The sequence below is a fragment of the Rana temporaria genome, chromosome 1, assembly GCF_905171775.1.
Source record: "Rana temporaria chromosome 1, aRanTem1.1, whole genome shotgun sequence".
Lineage (NCBI taxonomy): Eukaryota > Metazoa > Chordata > Amphibia > Anura > Ranidae > Rana > Rana temporaria.
Window position 1 is genome coordinate 84940734 of NC_053489.1, and position 21318 is coordinate 84962051.

Here is a 21318-nt window from a genome sequence, read left to right on the forward strand (position 1 = left end):
TTGGTGTGTGTTGGTCAGCCATTATGTCCTCTCTGGCAAATGCAGTGTCAGTCTTCATCACTACAGGTGTGTCAGTATTGATGGAATCACAATAGGAGAAAGAGTGGAGGAAGAAGAGGAGGCGTCGATATTGGATCCATTCCGTGATCGCAAACCGAGAACAAAGAGGACAGTTCTGCCCAAACCAATCAATATACACTTATTACAATTTTTTTTATAAAAAATATGAGGATTTTTTTTAACCACTTCCATACAGGGCATTTTCACCCTCTTACTGCCCAGACCAATTTTTAGTTTTCATCGCTGTTGCACTTGCAATGACAATTGCGCAGTCATGCAACACTGTACCCAAATGAAATCTTTATGCTTTTTTTCCCCACAAATAGAGCTTTCGTTTGATGGTATTTGATAGGGTTGTCCCGATACCGATACTAGTATCGGTATCGGGACCGATACTGAGCATTTGTGCGAGCATTTCCGAGAGCGGGTGGCGAGGGGGCGAAGAGCGGGCGGAGCAGAGCAGTCCTCGGGTATGGAGGAGAGGAGACCTGCTGCTGCTGCCGCCTAGTCCCCAAAGTGAAAGCCAAGCCCCCCCGCCGCTGCCGATGTCTAGTTGATCGGCGCTCAGGGAACATAACAGCTTTCATTTGAATAGCTGTGTGTTCCCCGCCGCGCCTCGTCATGTATAGCCTCTCCCCTTTGTCCGGGCACTTTGATAGACATATGACCCGTCTCAGGATTGGACGGGTGATCTGTCTATCAAAGTGCCCAAGCAAGGGGGAGTGTCTATACATGATGAGGCGCAGCGGGGAACACACAGCTATTCAAATGAAAGCTGTTATGTTCCCCGAGCGCTAATCAACTAGATGTCGGCAGTTGCGGGGGGCTTGGTTTTCTCTTTGGGGACACATTGCTGCATTTAGGGACAAAGCTGCATTTAGGGACATGGCTGCATTTGGGGACATGGCTGCATTTAGGGACATGGCTGCATTTGGGGACAAGGCTGCATTTGGGGACATGGCTGCATTTAGGGACATGGCTGCATTTGGGGACACAAGGCTGCATTTGGGGACATGGCTGCATTTGGGGACACAAGGCTGCATTTTAAAAAAAAGTATCGGTAATCGGTATCGGCGAGTACATGAAAAAAAGTATCGGTACTTGTACTCGGTCCTAAAAAAGTGGTATCGGGACAACCCTAGTATTTGATCATCTCTGCGGTTTTTATTTTTTGCGCTATAAACAAAACAAAAGCAACAATTTTGAAAAAAAAACACAGTATTTTTTACTTTTTGATTTAATAAATATCACAATTTAAAAAAAATATATAGAATTTCCTCAGTTTAGAGCGATACGTATTCTTCTACATATTTTTGGTAAAAAAAAATCTCAATAAGCGTATATTGATTGGTTTGCACAAAAGTTAGAGCGTCTACAAAATAGGGGATAGATTTATGGCATTTTTATTTTTTTACTAGTAATGGCGGCGATCTGCGATTTTTATTGTGACTGTGACATTTCGGCGGACATATCGGACACTTTTGACACGTTTTTATTTACATTTTATACAGCGATAAGTGCTATAAAACTGCACTGATTACTGTGTAAATGTGACTGGCAGGGAAGGGGTTAACATTAGGGGGTTAATATGTTCCCTATTGAGTGATTCTAACTGTAGGGGGAGGGGGACTCACAAAGGGAGGAGACTGATCTGTGTTCCTCTGTACTGGGAATACACATCGGTCTCCTCACCGCTGACAGGAGGTGGATCTGTGTGTTTACACACTCAGATCCACACTCCTGCCGTGATCGCGGGTGCCTAGCGGACATCGAGGCCGCCAGGCAAGCGCATCGGGTCATGAGCAGTGCCGTGTGTACCCCCTAGATGGCCGGGAAGAAAGGACGTAATGTGACGTCCACCCGGAGGGATGGTTCCTGCCAACGTCATATTATTATAGCCCGGTATTATAGCAAAAAGGAGAAAAATATTGTGTTTTTTTCAAACATGGCGCTCTTCTTTTGTTTATAGCGCAAAAAATAAAAACCGCAGAGGTGATCAAATACCACCAAAAGAAAGCTCTATTTGTGGGAAAAAAAATTATAACAATTTAATTTGGGTACTGTATTGCATGACAGCGCAATTGTCATTCAAAATGGTACAGTGCTGAAAACTGAAAATTGGCCTGGCAGTAAGGGGGTGAAAATGCCCTGTATTGAAGTGGTTAAAGCTGCATGGAGATGAGTTTAAAACTGTTCTCACACATAAGTGAAGTTATGACATAATGGCATCTGCTTGACATAATGGGCTGGATTCACAAAGAGTTACGCCGGCGTATCAGTAGATACATCGTAACTCGGAATCTAAGCCCGTCGTAAGTTTAAGTGTATGCTCAAACTGAGATACACTTAAACCTAGCTAAGATACGACGACCTGCGCCGTCGTATCTTAGGGTGCAATTTTTCCGCTGGCCGCTAGGTGGCGCTTCCGTTGATTTCTGAGTAGAATATGTAAATGACTAGATACGCCGATTCACGAACGTACGCTTGCCCGTCGCAGTAAAGATACGCTGTTTCCGTAAGAGGTACACCGCGTAAAGATAAAGCTGCCCCCTATGTGGCGTAGCCAATGTTAAGTATGGCTGTTGTTCCCGAGTCGAAATTTGAAAATTTTATGTAGTTTGCGTAAGTCGTCTGTGAATGGGGCTGGACGTAATTTACGTTCACGTCGAAACCAATACGTCCTTGCGGCGTACTTTGGGGCAATGCACACTGGGATATGTACACGGACGTTGCATGCGCCGTTCTTAAAAAAACGTCAATCACCAATCATTTACATAAAACACGCCCCCCTCATCCTCATTTGAATTAGGCACGCTTACGCCAGCCCCATTTACGCTACGCCGCCGTAAGTTAGGAGGAAAGTGCTTTGTGGATACAGCACTTGACTCTCTGACTTAAGGCGGCGTAGCGTAAATACGATACGCTACGCCGCCGTAAAAATGCGCCGATCTACGTGAATCCAGCCCAATGTGAATAGAGCCTAATTTAACTAAAATCTTCTGATAAGACATTTTGTATTTTTATTGTAATAAAAACTGAATATTCCCAGACTCTATTGTTTATAAAGTTTACAAATGTCTCTATGGGAAATCTGAAAAAAAAAAGTTTATAATAAAGGAACGTATAGGAAGCCAGTGTGTGGCATCCATCACACAGATATATTCCTTTGACGTTAATAACCAATGAGAAAGAATCAAAATTTCCAGCTTTTCCATACAGCTGCTTAAAAAAAGCCCATTAGGAATTGCTATCCTTTTTTAAAACAACAAAGGGACGTACAGGAAGGAAACCATTTTTATCACAATATATTTGTTTAATAATCACACAGAGGAAATATCTTTATTTGAAATCATTAAAACTTCTACTTTTTAATGAATATTTCTGCTACGGCAATCTGTTTTCTTGACAACACTGCAGGTATACTGAATGTTTCTTGCGCCTACTTTACTGCCATAATTGTGTATGCAAAAGAAATTTTAATGTCACTGGTGCTTCAAATGAGCTCCTTGGAGATAGCTATTTCCCGCACAGTCCCAGATCAACTTTTCTTGGAGAAAAATGTGACTTTCTTAATATTAACCTTATTTATCATGATATTGCAAGCATGTTTGAGAAAGCAACGTCAATACAAATTGTTCCAATAAAATGCTTGAGAATATTTTTAATTGAAACGTTCTTTATTTTATAAAAAAACATATATTCAACGCCACAGCATTAAAAAAATGTTCTAATGGAGTTTTTGTATTAAATTGCCTAACTCTGCACATGCTGTAAAGAGTTAATCCATTCTCGGAATATGTTGTTATAAGCCTAATTATTTTACATGTCTTCATTTCATTAATGAATTGATGTTTTTTACATGCTTCTTCTTCCCTATTGGTTTTGTTTAAACCTCCTGGTGGGAGAGGATAGATTCATTTTCTAGAGTCTTAATGAAACTGTATGCTACATTAGATGTATCCATTTGGCATGCACTACCAGCAACCATTATGCATAATGAGACTCTTTTTTTTTTGCAATCCCCAAACTAATACAGGCCTATAATATTTGTCTCTGAACATAGTAGTATGTATTATTATTAGTTGTTGCATGATTCCGAAACACTCTACAAAATATTTATTGGTTAGTAGCCATTCAAAAACTGCAAACATCTAAGCTTTATTGGACATTCACCAAACATGGAACTTTGGATGGAGACAGGGGCAATCTAGGCATAGATTTTTGGGAGGGTCACATAGACTTCATACTAGGGTGACAAGATTATCAAGATAGCAATCACCTACTTTATAGGAGCTGTGCCAGCATAGATCTTCTACTGGACAAGGGTGCTTCTGTAGCCTGCAGCATGTTCTCTGTGGTGAATTTGTGGTAGAACTCTGGCCAGGCTATGAAGAGTCAAACATTTACATATTTTTAACATGCCGTTAATGGTGGTTCCTGCTCCCATCTCGTTTGGTACATCTTCACCCATCCGCTCCTAGCACGTGTTTCAGGGGTTTCTCTGCTCCGTGAGGTGTCCTCCACGTATGGTAGACATGCCTTATGCTCTCTCAGTTGTGGACAAAAATCCTTAATCTTTTACAATTATTATTCACCTACCCCTTCCCAGGAGATCTGTGGTGTGTCCTGCTACACCTAAAACCACCGGGCCTTACCAAACCTAAGTTCAAACTGGCTACCTATGTACTACTGGTGGCAAAAAAAATATATAATAGTAAGAGCTTGGAAACAACAGAATGGTCAGGGGTGGTAAGTGGGGTCACCCAGAGTTCTGTGCTGGGACCAATCCTGTTTAATTTGTTCATAAATGACCTGGAGGATGGGGTAAGCAGTGCAATCTCTGTATTTGTGGACGATACTAAGCTAAGCAGGGCAATAACCTCTCCGCAGGATGTGGAAACCTTGCAAAAAGATCTGAACAAATGAATGGGGTGGGCAACTACATGGCAAATGAGGTTCAATGTAGAATAATTTCAAATAATGCATTTGGGTGCCAAAAATACGAATGCAATCGTATACGAATACGAATGCTATACACTGGGTGGAGAACCTCTGGGGGAATCTAGGATGGAAAAAGACCTGGGGGTCCTAGTAGATGACTGCTGCTAACAAAGCAAACAGAGTATTGGCATGCATTAAAAAGGGGATTAACTCCAGAGATAAAACGATAATTATTCTGCTCTACAAGACTCTGGTTCGGCCACACCTAGAGTATGTTGTCTAGTTCTGGGCACCAGAGGTAAGCTGGGGGAATTTGTACAGAGAGGTGAGCTGGGGGGATTTGCGATGAGAGGTGAGCTGGGGGGGATTTACAGTGAGAGGTGAGCTGGGGCAATGAGCTGGGGGAATTTGTACAGAGAGGTGAGCTGGGGGGGGATTTGGGGAGTTTGCCTCGTGATACACAGTTCTAAGCCTTAACTCATAACAGTCTTTTAGTGCTGCTGTAACGCTCTCCTCTAAAGAAGGTGTGCCTGTGGGGCGGGGTTTGGTCATAGCCGGGGTGGAGTTTGGGCGTGGTTGGGGCAGAGAATTGGACAGAGAGGGTGAGTTCCTGCACCTTTTTTCTGAGAAAAAAAGCCCTGCTGGTGACCCCACAATAGGACTAAAACTTTTTCGCAGAAGGGAGTTTAACACGTGGCCACTCATTAAAATGAGAAGAAAATAGGTTTAACCTTAAACTATGTAGAGGGTTCTTTACTGTAAGAGCAAGAAGGATGTGGAATTCCCTTCCACAGGCAGTGGTCTCAGCGGGGGGCATCGATGGTTTCAAGAAACTATTAGATAAGCACCTGAACAACCACAACATACAGGGATATACAATGTAATACTAACATATAATCACACACATAGGTTGGACTCAATGGACTTTTTTCAACCTCACCTACTATGTAACAGTTCATACCTTTTACAGAAGTCCACTGCCGCTTAGACATTTTTGTCTAGCATTCTTCTAGATACGCACAAAAAATTTACCCCATGGATCCAATATGCTCACCCTTCAATACCAATGGCCAGTTATATACATTGCTTTGAGTGCAGAGACCCTGGGTTTCTGGTTAGGGTGCTTCTAATGTCCTTTTTCCACTTCCCTATTCTTTCCCATCCCCCTTCACCTTTTTTCATTCTTCTGCTTACCTGGATTATTTCATAGGGATGAATTCTACTTAAAGGGGGTCTACTGCACACAGATGTTTTTTTTATCTTAATGCATATGCATTTAGATTAAAAACCTTCTGTGTGCAGCAGTCAGCAGTCCCCCTCAGCCCCTCTAGTGTCGGCTGCCCGGGACTCACTCTCCTCATTGGATGAGACACACAGCAGCGCCCCATTGGCTCCTGCTGCTGTCAATCAAAGTCAGTGAGCCAATGAGGAGAGAAGAGGGCGGCGCCGAACCACAGCTCTGTGTCTGAATAGACACACAGGGCATCGGCTTGGATCGGGTGCCCCCATAGCAAGCTGATTGCTGTGGGGGCACTCAGCAGGAGAGAGGGGCCAGGAGAACCGACGAGGGACCTGAGAAGAGGAGGATCAGGGCTGTTCTGTGCAAAACCACTACACAGACCAGGTACGTATGACATGTTAGTTATTTTTAAATAAAAAAAATAGACTTTAATATCACTTTAAGCACTTCTTTGTTTGTTTTTTGCATAGTGAACTTTATATATAAGTATCTCATCCACTAGCACCCACCTCTCTGGTACAGGTGCACTGATTTCCTTTCCTTGCATCTACATTGTTTTTCTGTTATAGCATGGTTATTGTACTGTTTGACATGCTAAATGTTTGTCATTTGCTACAATTTCTCTAATGCCGCATACACACGATCGGAAATTCCGACTAGAAAATTTTAAGCAAAATAAGGGTCAGTGCCCATCTGCAGACCCCCAATTGCCAGGAATGCAGCACCCACAATTGCCAGGAATGCAGCACCCACCATTGCTAGGAATGCAGCACACACCACTGCTAGGAATGCACCCACCATTGCCAGGAAGGCAGTACCTATCATTGCCAGGAATGCACTCACCATTGCCAGGAATGCAGCACCTATCATTGCCAGGAATGCACTTACCTATCATTGCCAGGAATGCAGCACCTATCATTGCCAGGAATGCAGCACCTATCATTGCCAGGAATGCACTAACCATTGCCCGGCGCTGGAAGATCGTCTGGGGCCACAAAAGATATATATGTGTATATAACCAGGTGGGCCGTTCAAAACCAGACCGCGGGCCAGACTTTGGACATGCCTGCTCTATGTTATCTGGCAGGGAATTTGCTCTGACTGCCATTTTGGGCCTAAGACATGCGGCCCACAGAGGCCTAGCTCTTTTACCATCTGGAGCTCAGCCAGCCGGATTTACCTAGAGAAGGGGATAAGTATCTTTCATTATTAATATTATTGTTATTTAGCCAGATTCAGAGAGAAGATCAGTAGATACGCCGACCTAACTCGGAATCTGCGCTGTCCTAAGTTTAAGTGTATGCTCAAACTAAGATACACTTAAACCTAGCTAAGATACGACGGCCAGCGCCGTCGTATCTTAGGGTGCAATTTTTCCTTTGGCCGCTAGGTGGCGCTTCCGTTGAGTTTGGCGTAGAATATGTAAATGCCTAGATACGCGAATCACGAACGTATGTGCGCCCGTCGCAGTAAAGATACGCCGTTTACGTAAGGCATTTTTCGGCGTAAAGTTATTTCATCAAATAGCTGGCCTAGTCAATGTTAAGTATGGCCGTCGTTCCCGCGTCGAAATTTGAAAATTTGACGTTGTTTGCGTAAGTCGTCCGTGAATAGGGCTGGACGTAATTTACGTTCACGTCGAAACCAATACGTCCTTGCGGCGTACTTTGGAGCAATGCACACTGGGATATGTACACGGATGGCGCATGCGCCGTTCCTAAAAAACGTCAATCACATCAGGTCACCCCCCATTAACATAAAACACGCCCCCTCATCCTCATTTGAATTAGGCGCGCTTACCCCGGCCACATTTACGATACGCCGCCGTTAGTTAGGAGGCAAATACTTTGTGAACACAGTACTTGCCTCTCTGACTTAACCTCCCTGGCGGTATGATTATTTCATAAAAAAGGTGCTGAAAGCGGTACCATTATTTGCAAGGAAATTTGGCGTTTTATACTGTAGGCCTGTAATTCTTATGCCGGGTACACACGAGAGGATTGATCCGCGGATACGGTCTGCCGGACCGTATCCGCGGATAAATCCTCTGAGGATTTTGATCTGATGGAGTGTACTCACCATCGGATCGAAATCCGCGCCGAATTTACACTGCGGTGACGTGTCGCGCCGTCGCCGCGATGATGACGCGGCGACGTGCGCGACGCTGTCATATAAGCATTTCCACGCATGCGTCGAATCATTACGACGCATGCGAGGGACGGGTTTGGACGGATCGATCCGGTGAGTCTGTACAGACCACCGGATCGATCCGCTGGAGCCGATTCCAGCGGTTAGATTTGTTAGCATGCTAACAAATTTTTATCTGCTGGAAATTGGAAATCTCCGCGGATAAATATCCGCTGGAACGTACACACCAGGGGATCTATCCGCTGAAACCGATCCGCTGAGATTTTTCAGCGGATGGATCCTCTCGTGTGTACGGGGCCTTAGGAATAACTCACTTAAATCTGACCAAACAAGAGACTAGTAGGCATCCCGGGTATGAATTTTTTTTAAAAACAAAATTATAAATTATAATATAATAAATAATTATAAATAATTATAACAACTAATAATATAATTATAATAAAAAATTATTCAATAATGTAATCAACTCAAAATCACTGAAATTTGCTCAGTTGCAGAATTGTCGCTGTCATTATTTTTATTTTTTTATGACGAATTTCCCCACAAATCGCGATCGCACAATTCTGCAAGTGATTATAATTTATTATCGCTGTTTTCTAGCTGCTCTAAAACCATTTTTGACATAAAGGGACACTTTTGGTTGCTATGAACAATCTACAGTTTGCAGAAAGAATAGTTTTTATTATATAAAAGTACATGCAGGGCACTGGGCAGACCCCTAGGGACAAAGGGGGTGTGTATTTTTTACATACAGTTCTGTAATCTATAAGATTTCAGTATACTGTATGTAATGTGTTTGTTTATGTTTTTGAATTTGGCGCCGTTCTCCGCTCCCGTGCGTCGTAACGTCGCAGGGAACGGAGATCGGCGGCACAGGAGGACTCTGTGTGAATCGAGCGAGGACCCGCTCGCTCACACAGCGCGGTGGCATCGCTGGATCCAGGGACAAGGTAAGTAACTTTGTCTGTGGCTGCAGCGAGGCAAGCCCGAGTCTGACTCGGGGTTACCGCTTTTGGTATAAAAATCTCACCCAGAGTCAGACTCTGGAATACCGCTAGGAGGGTTAAGGCAGCGTAGCGTAAATACGGTACGCTACGCCGCCTTAAAGATGCACGCCCCTACATGAATCTAGCTAATAGACTTTATAGATATCTGTTGTTAGTATTTGACATTTCTATTTTTAAAGGAAATAAATGTAACTTTTTACTAAGCAAATGCGTTTTCATAGCTAACATTATATCATTAGGCCTAGCATATTCTGGTATATTAGATAGTTTAGACTAGCTAATTATAGGCGTAGACAACTCAATCCATTTATGCAATAGATAGAGGGAATCCATAATAATAATTTTGTTTATATTTATTAGCCTTGTATATTGCAGCAGTTACTTTAACAAGTTTGAGCCAACATTCCGTTGGAATTTCCGATCGTGTGTACGCGGCATTATCGTTGTACGACTGCTGCCGACTTGCAAGTCATCAATATTTATGCTCCTATCTGTATATGCGTTTGCAATCGCATGGATTCTTTAACTTAAAGCGTTTGTAAACCCATCAAATCAAGTTTCTGTCAAATTAATCATTGTAACCTAATGTCCTGTTTGCGCTGTGTGTGAGGTTTCCTGCCTGTTTGCTTTCTGTGTAATCCTTTGTTTTCTTTTCAATGACATCATCACCGGCGCATGCATGATTTGTCCTATGTTTCCGGCATGCCGGAAAATTGCTGTGTACATGCCAGGGTTGCGTCATTTCCTTTGACTGACGTCAGCCCAGAGATCCCACGACACTCCCCCACTGAGAAGCTGATCCTAACCCCATGTGACTCGCTACGTCACAGGGGTTGGAGCGCAGAGCCGAGGACAGAGCCTGTCTGTCTGAAACAATGTAAACGAGACTTGGCTTCAGGAACGAATGCGCACGTGCAGGATTAATAGAAAAAGGAAGTCGCGCTAATTTAAAGTGATATAAATGAACCACCAGTGACTAACAAACCATAGGTTAGAAACAGTTCAAAATGTGGTGGTGAAAACCACCAGTAGTGTGAATATAGATTGTAAATGACTATTGGATATCATGAATGTCTCTGCAATTGATATACACAATTTAACAATATAGGCAAGCCAAGAGGTTTAAAGCAGTCCACAGGTGTAGTGATGAAAGAAATCTCAGGTAACAGTGATGGCAACCACGCTGTGTTCAGGACAAACAGGAGACCTCCACCACAGATAATACTGACTCTTACCAGAATTCAGTAAATATACAGCATAAAAAATCAGATCCAGCAGCAGCCCAAATGGTTATCTTCAACTAACGATATCCCAATAGGGGAACTCTCCATTCATTAGTAATCACCGTTTAAATCCAAACTCCACAGATATGTAAAGAAACACCAAGAGGGGAATATAGCGTAATACTGCGCTGATTTATTCAAAACCTAGAACAGCCGAATGCTTACTTACATTCCGAAGATTTAAAATAGGCATCAAGCGGGCATAAAAAGTTGAAACAACAGAGCAAAAAACACAGCCGGCCGGACTGTGTGTTGGCGTACGTCCGGAATATCCGGATCCTTACACTGGTAAACGCGGTAACGTCAGGGCGTCTCCTCCCGACGTTTCGTCACGATAGAGACGTGTTCACGTGCAGGATTATGGCCACAGAAGAAGAGTGAGAGTGGAAATAAAAAATACACAATGGGCCAGATTTAGGTAGGACTTACGCCGACGTATCTCGAGATACGCCGCATAAGTGTAAATGTGCGCCGTCGTATCTATGCGCCGTTCCCACAGAACTAGATACGCCTGAAAATAGGCTTCTCCCGACCGACGTAACTTTTCCTCCGCCGGCGTATCGTAGGCGCAAAATTTATGCTGAACCTATCTGGCGCACCCATTGATTTCCTATGCAAATATGCAAATGAGGGAGATACGCTGATCTACGAACATACGCGCATCCGGGCCAGGCTACGCGCGGTGTGCGTAAGCTGTACGCCCGGCCTAAAGTTACCCCTCATTAAGCAGGGGTAACTTTGCACCAGACTTGCACAAGTCAGCTGGAGAGTAGCTTCAGCAGCACCGTTACGGACGAGCTGAGCAACCACACTTGCAGGACAACACATGGCAGTCGTGGTCCTAGCACTACTAATGGGTCCACCGCCATGTAGGAGGGCATGGGAGAGGATATACCGCACGCGCATGAACGTCTTTGGCATGGGTGATTTGGAGGTGTATCGCATTTTCAGATTCAGCCCTGAAGCCATCCTGGAAATAGCCACAACTCTGCATGATGACATCACCAGCAAGACACACCGCTCACATGCAGTGCAGCCTATGGTCAAGGTACTGGCAACACTGCATTTCCTTGCAAGTGGATCTTTTCAGCGTACAAGTGGAGTCGTGGCTGGGATGTCACAATCCACCATGAACTTCAGGTGGGGGTGGGGCATCAGCAGGAGACTCCTCCTCAAGTCTCCCACTCCTGGCAGGTTCTGGCTGGCTGCCTGCCCTCCAACGCCACGGCTATGCGGGTGAGCACCGCTTTGGTCTCTGCCTGCATCCGCAGCTGGCGGGTGGTGTTCTGCTGTTGCTGGCACCTCCTGTGCCTCCCCTCCGCCGTACTGGCCTTTACAGCCACTGTGAGGCTCTTGACCTCTGTGACGAGGCGTGCTGTCATGGCCTGCAGCTCCCCAACACATGTCACAACAGCTGCACAATTGGCATTTATATCCTGCAGACAGTGAGGTATTTGTGCCGAGGAGGCCAGGCTGTCTGCGAGACGATGCATGTCCCGGGCAACAGCACCCACATGCTGGGTCTGGCGGGCCTGATCCCTCGCCAGAGTTTCCTGGATGGCCTCAGGAACACCTCTGGTTTTTCTGGTGGCCTTCCTGGGGGCAGGAGAGGCTTGGGCCCGTGTATACGGGGAGGCCCTTGAGGAGCTTCCCCTGATGGTGGAGGAGGGTGAGGAGCTTCCTCTGATGGTGGAGGAGGGTTGTGATGGTCCCATGATGGGGGAGGAGGGTTGTGAGGGTCCCCTGATGGGGGAGGAGGGTTGTGAGGGTCCCATGATGGGGGAGGAGGGTTGGGAGGATGCAGGGTTGCTGGGATTTTCCTCCATGATGTAGAACACTTCCTCCATGTTCCCGTGCTCCTCCTCTACTTCCTCCAGAGGAGAGGTATGGGCACTCTCATCCCTGGATGGCGTGGGCCGACGACGGCCGAGCTCCCTCCAGCACATCTGTGGATGACACAAACCATTCACATGTTGGTGGACCCACACACTTGTCCCCTTCCACCCCCACACATGCTACACACCGGATAGGAGATAAAACACACTTACCTGACGACAAGGACTGGGCACCGGACTCAAATCCCTCCATGCCCTGGATATCCAGGGGGCTCCTGGTCGCATTGCCCACGGCACTGACCTGCAGGCTGAGCTCCCTCAGGATCTCCTTCTTCCTTGCCTTGCTGGTCTGGTGATTAAGGGCACCATGGAGATATTTGTTATGTTCCACGATCCCAGCAACAATAATAGCCCTCTCCTCCGGGTTAAAGTTTTTCTTCCTCCTCTCCTTCTTGTCTGTAGTTGCAGCAGCCGCCATCGCTTTGCAAAAGTACTTTCCCTAAGGGGGAAAAAAACAGGATGTACTTTTGCGCCGGACGGGCGCATGTCTGGGCGTATTTATAGGCTCGGCGTAAGCCAGTTGGCCGGCGTTTCCCATGAAGTTGGGCCGGCGTAGTTGTGAGCATGCGCACAGGGGAGCGATCATACATCCACTTCACTGCGCATGCTCCGTTCAGGATACGCCAGGCGTATATCACTTCTCCACGTTCGGACCATCATTTGCATAAGGTCACACCCACTTACACTTACGCTGGCTTACGCCGACAAAATTAAGTTACGCCGGTGCAACGTTAGGAGCAAGTGCATTGTGAATACTGTACTTGCCTCTCTGAGTTACATCGGCATAGCGCAAATGAGATGTGCTACGCCGGTGTAAAGATGCGCCAATCTACCTGAATCTAGCCCAATATTGGTATAATGTTCAGCGCTGAACCATCTTATGAAAAAGATTAAAGTTTAAAATTTAAATGAAAAGGCACGCATCTGCATGCTGATACATGAAGGTGCAACCATGTGAATGGTGAGTGAATTGAAAGTTCTGGGGGATGAACCCCTAAAAACTAGTCTCTAAAAAAGTCTCTAAATGAAGGCTATCGGGGAGAGAAGACTCAACGAGTGACGGCTCACTTGGACAGTCTTCCACCCATCACGTCCGGCGTCTCGCGGCTCTTCCCGCATCCGCGCCAGACCAGGCCTCATTCGCGGCCGCCGCAATTAGGAAAGACTGACGACAATGTGACTGGCGACAATGGCTAATCTGCGATACTCTGCGGACTCTATTCGGGGTCTGAGACAATTCGCAACAGCATTACCAGCCGTCACCAAAAAGGCCTTAAAAATAGAGCAACTTTTGAGATTCGATCGACGATCGACCATCAAAAATGTAAACTATTTAACCCAGCTCAAGCACATATCATGTGCTTTGATCAACACAAGATCGGCAGTAAAACACCGATTAGAAATCCACGATTTCTTACTACAAAACGATCTAGACTGCCTCTTTATTACAGAAAGCTGGCTCTCAGACGATTGCAACACCATTCTCGGAGAATTGGTGCCAGAAAACTATCGCATTATAACGGAAAACAGAATAGGGCAAAGAGGAGGAGGCCTGGCGGTGATCCATAAGTTTCACCTTGCAATCACTAAGCCGGTCCTTCAAAATCCTCTTCGATTCATGGAAACCCTTACTCTTCAACTTCAAACTTCCCCCCAGGAGACTGTTCACATTCTCCTCTGCTATAGGCCACCTGGGCCAAAATCGCAGTTTTTGCCATCTTTAACGGAGTTTATATCCACTTATACCCTTAACAGCAAACACCTTTTGCTGCTCGGGGACTTTAATCTGTGGGCCAACTCCGCACAGGATCCCATTGCGGACGCCTGCATCGATCACCTGGAGGGATTAGGGCTACAACAACTTATATGCGGGCCAACACATGCTTCAGGTCACACACTCGACCTAATTTTCAGACAAAATCTGAAAATAAGCATTTTAGAAAATGAACCATTGCCATGGACAGACCACCATGCAATTAATTTCATAATCTCCAAAATTCCCCCAGTGATAAAAGCACCCAAGCCGGTGACAATACACTGGGCTAGATCTCAGAAGAAGCTCCATTCGGAACTCTTCAAATCTACCTTGGGAAACAGAATCAAAACAATCCATCCACATCAAACAGCCGCAGATACACTGGAGGCCATAAACGCAGCCCTGCTACAGTCAGCCGATTTAGTAGCACCGAAACGCAAAGCCTGCATCCGAAAAAGAAAGTCCGGCTGGTTCAACAACCAGCTGTCGCTTCTGAAGCAAGAGCGCAGAAGGGCGGAAGCCGCCTGGAAAAGAAGCCCTGCAGAGGATAACCTCATCATCTACAAGGCAATAACAACACAATATCATAAAGAAATCTTCAAAGCCAAGAAACATCATTTTTCTATGGCGATTAACAGCGCCCTAAACCGCCCCCGCGAACTCTTCAAGATGGTCACCCAGACCATGAATCCAGGATGTCTTGAAGTCCCCAACTCAGACACCCAAGAGTTCTGTAATGAACTATCGGATTTCTTCATCAACAAAATTGAAAGAATCCGGGAAAGCATCTTGCAAAACAATACCCCCCTCAACCCCACCGTCAATCAACCACAAAACACCCACAGAAACGCTCTACAATCAACTAAGTTCACTCTGGAACCGATCTCCATCGATACCACAAAAAATATCATTGGTGCTTTGCGGAACAGCACATCGCCCAATGATATCATCCCCACCAAACTGCTGAAGGAATGTGCCGACATCCTGGCACCACCCATCACACAGCTTATAAACCAGTCATTTAAGGAAGGCACAGTGCCATCCCTGTTGAAAGAGGGCACAATCCAGCCCATCTTGAAAAAACCTAACCTGGATCCCAAGGACCCAACTCACCGCCGTCCCATAACAGGCCTAAATGTTCTCTCCAAGATAATGGAGAAAGTAGTGGTACAACAGCTGCAACAGCATCTAGATACCCACAATCTACTGGATCCATTACAATCAGGCTTCCGTCCTGGACACGGGACAGAAACGGCCTTACTCAAAATATGGGACGATGCCCTCGAGGCCGCAGACGAAGGAGAATCTTGTCTCCTGGTTCTGCTGGACCTAAGCGCAGCCTTTGACACGGTAGACCACAAACTGTTACTGATGCGACTAGCCAACGTAGCAGGAGTCGCAGAAGGTGATTTACCATGGTTTTCTTCCTTTCTTGAAAACCGATCACAAACAGTTAAACTGGGTTCTTTCACGTCGGAAAAGCGCACGGTGTCATGTGGAGTCCCCCAAGGATCCCCCCTGTCACCGGTGCTTTTCAACATCTATCTTCGCCCTCTCTTTGATATTATCAGTAGCCAAGAACTACTCTATCACTCTTATGCAGACAATACGCAACTGTATTTTCGCATCTGCAACAAAAAGGATCATCATCCCAGTTTAGAGAAATGTCTCTCTTTGATAGAAAACTGGATGACAAAGAGTTATCTTAAACTCAACAGTTCAAAAACAGAACTCCTTATGTTTCACGCCAGCCGAAAGAGTCAACTGGCAACAACCTGGACACCCCCGCCCATTCTGGGCCAAATCATCACCCCTAGCTCCAAAGTCAAAAGTCTCGGGGTCATCTTCGACACCTTCATGACAATGGACGCACAAATAGGGTCAGTAGTCAGCGGATCGCACCATTTGTTGCGCCTACTACGCAGACTTATTCCATTTATCCCCAAAGAAGACGTAGCAGTCGTGGTGGGAACAATCGTGAATTCCAGACTGGACTATGCTAACGCCCTTTACCTCGGACTCCCAAAGTACCAAATCTCCTGTCTGCAAGTCGTTCAGAATACGGCCGCCAGACTGGTGACTGGGAAAAAAAAATGGGAATCAATCTCACCTTCGCTGAGAACCCTTCACTGGTTGCCAGTAAAAGACAGAATTGCATTCAAAGCACTCTGCCTGACACATAAGTGCATCCATGGGAAGGCTCCGCAATATCTTTGCGACAAGATAGAACCTCACAATTCGAATCGCGTTCTGCGATCCACCGACCAAAATCTGGTCAGGGTACCAAAAACCAAATACAAGTCCAAAGGAGAAAGAAGGTTTGCTTTTCAAGGTCCGAGACTATGGAACGCTTTACCAACCAGCATTCGGTTGGAGGAAAACCACCTGACTTTCAGAAGACAGATCAAAACTCTGCTCTTCTGATGTCATGAGACACGAACAACTAGCGCCCAGAAGCGATTCAGTTCGCATGCGCCGCGCTTTATAAGTTTTTCATTCATTCATTCATTCAAGGCTATGAAGGGAGCGAGGCTGCTTCAGGCGCAGGCTGGGGAACCCGATAACTGTGAACAAAAGGAAAGCAAAAGGAAGAGAAAGAAGCGCCAAGCCAATCCTTTAAACAGCTTAGGAATTTATTCAGTATATAAGTATAAAACAACACTAAAGTTTTTAGTGTTGTTTTATACTTATATACTGAATTAATTCCTAAGCTGTTTAAAAGATTGGATTGGCGCTTCTCTCTCCTCCTTTTGCTTTGCAGAAATAAAATACAACTGAGATGCAGAAGACAGGAGTTATAATGGCAGCGGCTGAGTAAAAGAAGCGTCGATCATAAAAAGTTAATTTTATCAAGTAAGAACGTTCTATTTGCATAATGTATGTGGCGCATAGCTACTAAACAGCAACATGAAATTACATATTGCTGATTTGGGGTAACATTATCTGAGTTTATTACCAGTTTAATAAAAATGTATTGAAAGAGAACGCTAATAATAAGCCCTCACTGACCTCTGTAGTTAAGGCCTCCTGTGCAGCGGAGCATCCTCGGAGTTTCTAAGAGAAGCTGTATTGTCATTCAAGTCTGTTCTCAGCACTTTTCTCCCTCCCCTCTTCCTTTGTACCTGCTCAGTGTCTACATTAGAGCTTAGAATGCTGGCAGGCTAACAACTCACTGCTGGGAGGGGGAGCTGAGGTAAAGAGAGAAAGTGGAACCAAGAAGCTTTCACTGTAAACTTTGGGGGTGAATTATGCTAAAGCTACAGAGTCCAGTGAGGGTTTGTTTAACCACTTCCCATCCGGCAGTTGACTATTTACGGCCACAAGGTGGCTCTAAAATGCCGGGAGGCCGTCAATATACGGCCTATGGCCTTTCGACGCTGCGGCGCCACATCACTCAGGTGCCAATGCGCGTGAATGTCGGCCGCGATGTCCGCCAGGCACCCGTGATCAGCAGTCACAGAGCCAGGGACGTGGATCTCTGTGTGTAAACACAGAGATCCACGTCTTGTTGGGGAGAGGAGACCAATGCTGTGTCCCTTGTACATAGGGACAACCATCGGTCACCTTCCCCAGTCAGTCCCTTCCCCCCCCACAGCAAGAATCACCTAGCAGGGAACATATTTAACCCCTTGATCGCCCCCTAGTGTTAACCCCTTACCTGCCAGTCACATTTATACAGTAATCGGTGCATATTTATTATTGCAATTTTTTTTACCAATAATATGTAGAAGAATACGTATCGGCCTAAATGATGATCAAATACCACCAAAAAAAAGATCTATTTGTGGGAAAATCCTTAGCTGAATTGGGAACATGGACAGAAGGTGGAGATAGAGAGCAGCAGGATCAACCAGGTTTTTGCAGAATACAGAAAACGTGAAGAGCATGTAATACACCATTTATTGATAGTTTTTTTTTATGATGTGGGTTTAGTGACACTTTATGTAAGAAAACCTGCAGAGTTCAAAAAAGTTTAATAACAGCTCAGATTGGTTACAGCCCAACCACAACAACAAATAAATGTATTTAGAGACGATATGGGGTTACTAAAGGCAAATAGACTTGTGCAGTTGGACTCATTTTCCCCAGAGCTTAGGGAATATTTTGGGGCTCGGCTGATTTCTATTATCCAATCATGTGCAAGCAAAAAATTGTTTTATTATTTTCTTTCACCTGATTGGGTAGTCTTTACAAAATTTAGCGTCACCACAGTCACTAAGCTCTGAGGAAAATGAGCACAACTGCACTTGCAAAGTCTATTTGCCTTTAGTAATTCAAACACAATATCTTTGGGCAGGGTTCATACGTGTGTTTTTCTCAGCCTGGAGTGCTTAGTGACAATATTGGTGGCCATTATGAGCCGAACACCGCCCCGTTCGGTTCGCACCTGTCATGATCCATGTTGTGGCTTTGGTCACCTGCTGGTGGCACCATTACCTCCAGCAACTAAGGGTGCAATTCTGGTGGCCACCAGCGGGTGTCACCCAGTAGATGGACTCCTCACTAATCAAGCTGCACTTGATGTGAGCCTGCTGGGAGTATATAAACCCACCCTTCACTGAGGTTTAGTGCTTTAGTATCCTCTCTGCTAACCTTGTTCCTGCCTGACCTGATATGTTCCTGTATATGTTCCTGATCTGCTTCCTGCCCTGTCCTGGACTCTGTTTCCTGTACCCAGTCCCTGAGTCTCGTCTCCCGATTCCAGCTTCCCCTTGCCACTGCTCCCTCCATCTGGCTGCCTGTTCCCCCTTGTCTCTCATCCCTCCTTGTTTAGGTATATATGCTCTTGTTTTTGTATATATTAGTTAGTCAGATTTGGTGTTTTGGGGTTTGCTGTTGTTTGGTTTGCATGTGTGCCTTATCCTTAATAAATATATATTTCTTACCTACCTTTGTGTCTGTTTCCTTAAGTGCAGCCCACTGATCTGTTTAAACCTGTGTTGGATGCCTGTGTTAGACATCCCTGACAGCACCAGAACCTTCGAACAGATCGACCGTTCGCGTGAACATTTAGAACCCCATTGACGTCTATGGGACTCGAACGTTCGAATTCAAAAGTGCTAATTTTAAAGCCTACTATGCAAGTTATTGACGTAAAACATCTTTGAGAACCCGGGTCTTGCCCCAGGGAACATGTATCAATGGAAAAAAAGTTTTAAAAACGATCGTTTTTTCTGGAACAGTGATTTTAATGATGCTTAAATAAAAAATAAAAAAAATCCTTTAAATATTGTACCTGCTGGGTGTCTATAGTATGCCTGTGAAGTGGCATGTGTTTAGAACTGTCCCTGCCCAAAATGAGATTACTATAAGAAAAAAGTAATTTAAAACTGCTTGCGGCTTTAATGTAATGTCTGGTCCCTGCAATATGGATGAAAATCATTGAGAAAAATAGCACAGACACAGACAGTACCCACACCACGTAGCTTTAGGTGCACACTGCAGAGGACACGGGCAGTACACACTATGTAGCTTTAGGTGCAATCTGCAGAGGACACGGGCAGTACACACCAAGTAGATTTAGGTGCAAACTGCAGAGGACAAAGGCAGTACACACACTACGTAGCTTTAGGTTCAAACTGCAGAGGACAAAGGCAGTACACACACTACGTAGCTTTAGGTGCAAACTGCAGAGGACACGGGCAGTACACACCACATAGCTTTAGGTGCAAATTACAGAGGACAAAGGCAGTACACACAGCACGTAGCTTTATGGTGCACACTGCAGAGGACACAGGCAATACACCATGTGAGAATCCTGCAGCTAGCACAATCACCTGCCTGCCAGTAAATTAGGAAGAGCTGATCTAGCTAAACTATACAGTGTATACATATATATACAACACCTGGGATGCATATATATCCTCTACACACTGTAACTTTAACTGACTAGCCTGCCTGCCTGCCTGCTCTATCTACCTACTCTCTCTCTCTCTCTCTCTCTGTCTTCTCTCTTTTAACCACGCAACACACTACACAAGGCCGACCTGCAGGCGGCCTTTTATAGTGTGGGGCGTGTACTAAACCCCCTGAGCCATAATTGGCCAAACCCACCCTGGCTTTGGCCAATTGTGGCTCTCCGTTTATTGCAAGCTGTGATTGGCCAAGCATGTGGGTCATAGTGCATGCTTGGCCAATCATCAGCCAGCAATGCACTGCGATGCCGCAGTGAATTATGGGCTGTGAAATGTAACTCGATTTTGTCACGAATGGCCCAAAACGTTCGTAATTTGACGACCGATCGAACATACGATGTTCGAGTCGAACATGAGTTTGACTCGAATACGAAACTTATCCCTAGTGGCCATTAGGAGAAGAGAAACAGAACCAAGAGCTAATTTAGAAATTCCATATATAATACTAACCTTCCTACAAAATTACATTGTATGATATTATAGCTGCACAAGTGCACAGTGTAAAGAAATGAAGGCTTTACATATAGAGAGTACACTGATGAACATAAGGCAAACATCTCTACTGTGTACACTTTAACCACTTGCCGACCGCCACACGAACATTTATGTCGGCAGAATGGCACAGCTGCGCAAAGGGACTTACCTGTACGTCTCTTTAATATGCCACCGCACAAGCACGCGCACGCCCCTGCCGCGAGCTCCGTGACCGTGCCTGCGGGACCCGCAGACTCGATGTCCGCCGGTGTCCCGTGATCGTGTCACGGAGCTGAAGAATAGGGAGATGCCTGTGTAAACAAGGCATTTCACCTGTTCTGCCTTGTGACAGGATACTGATCTACTGCTCCCTGTCATCAGGAGCAGTGATCAATGTCACGTCACTGGTAGCCCCGCCCCCACACAGTTAGAATCACTCCCTAGGATACACTTAAGCCCTTGATTGCCCCCTAGTGTTTAACCCCTTCCCTGCCAGTGTAATTTACACAGTAAGCAGTGCATTTTTATAGCACTGATCACTGTATAAATGACAATGGTCCCAAAATAGCGTCAAATGTGTCAGATGTGTCCGCCATAAT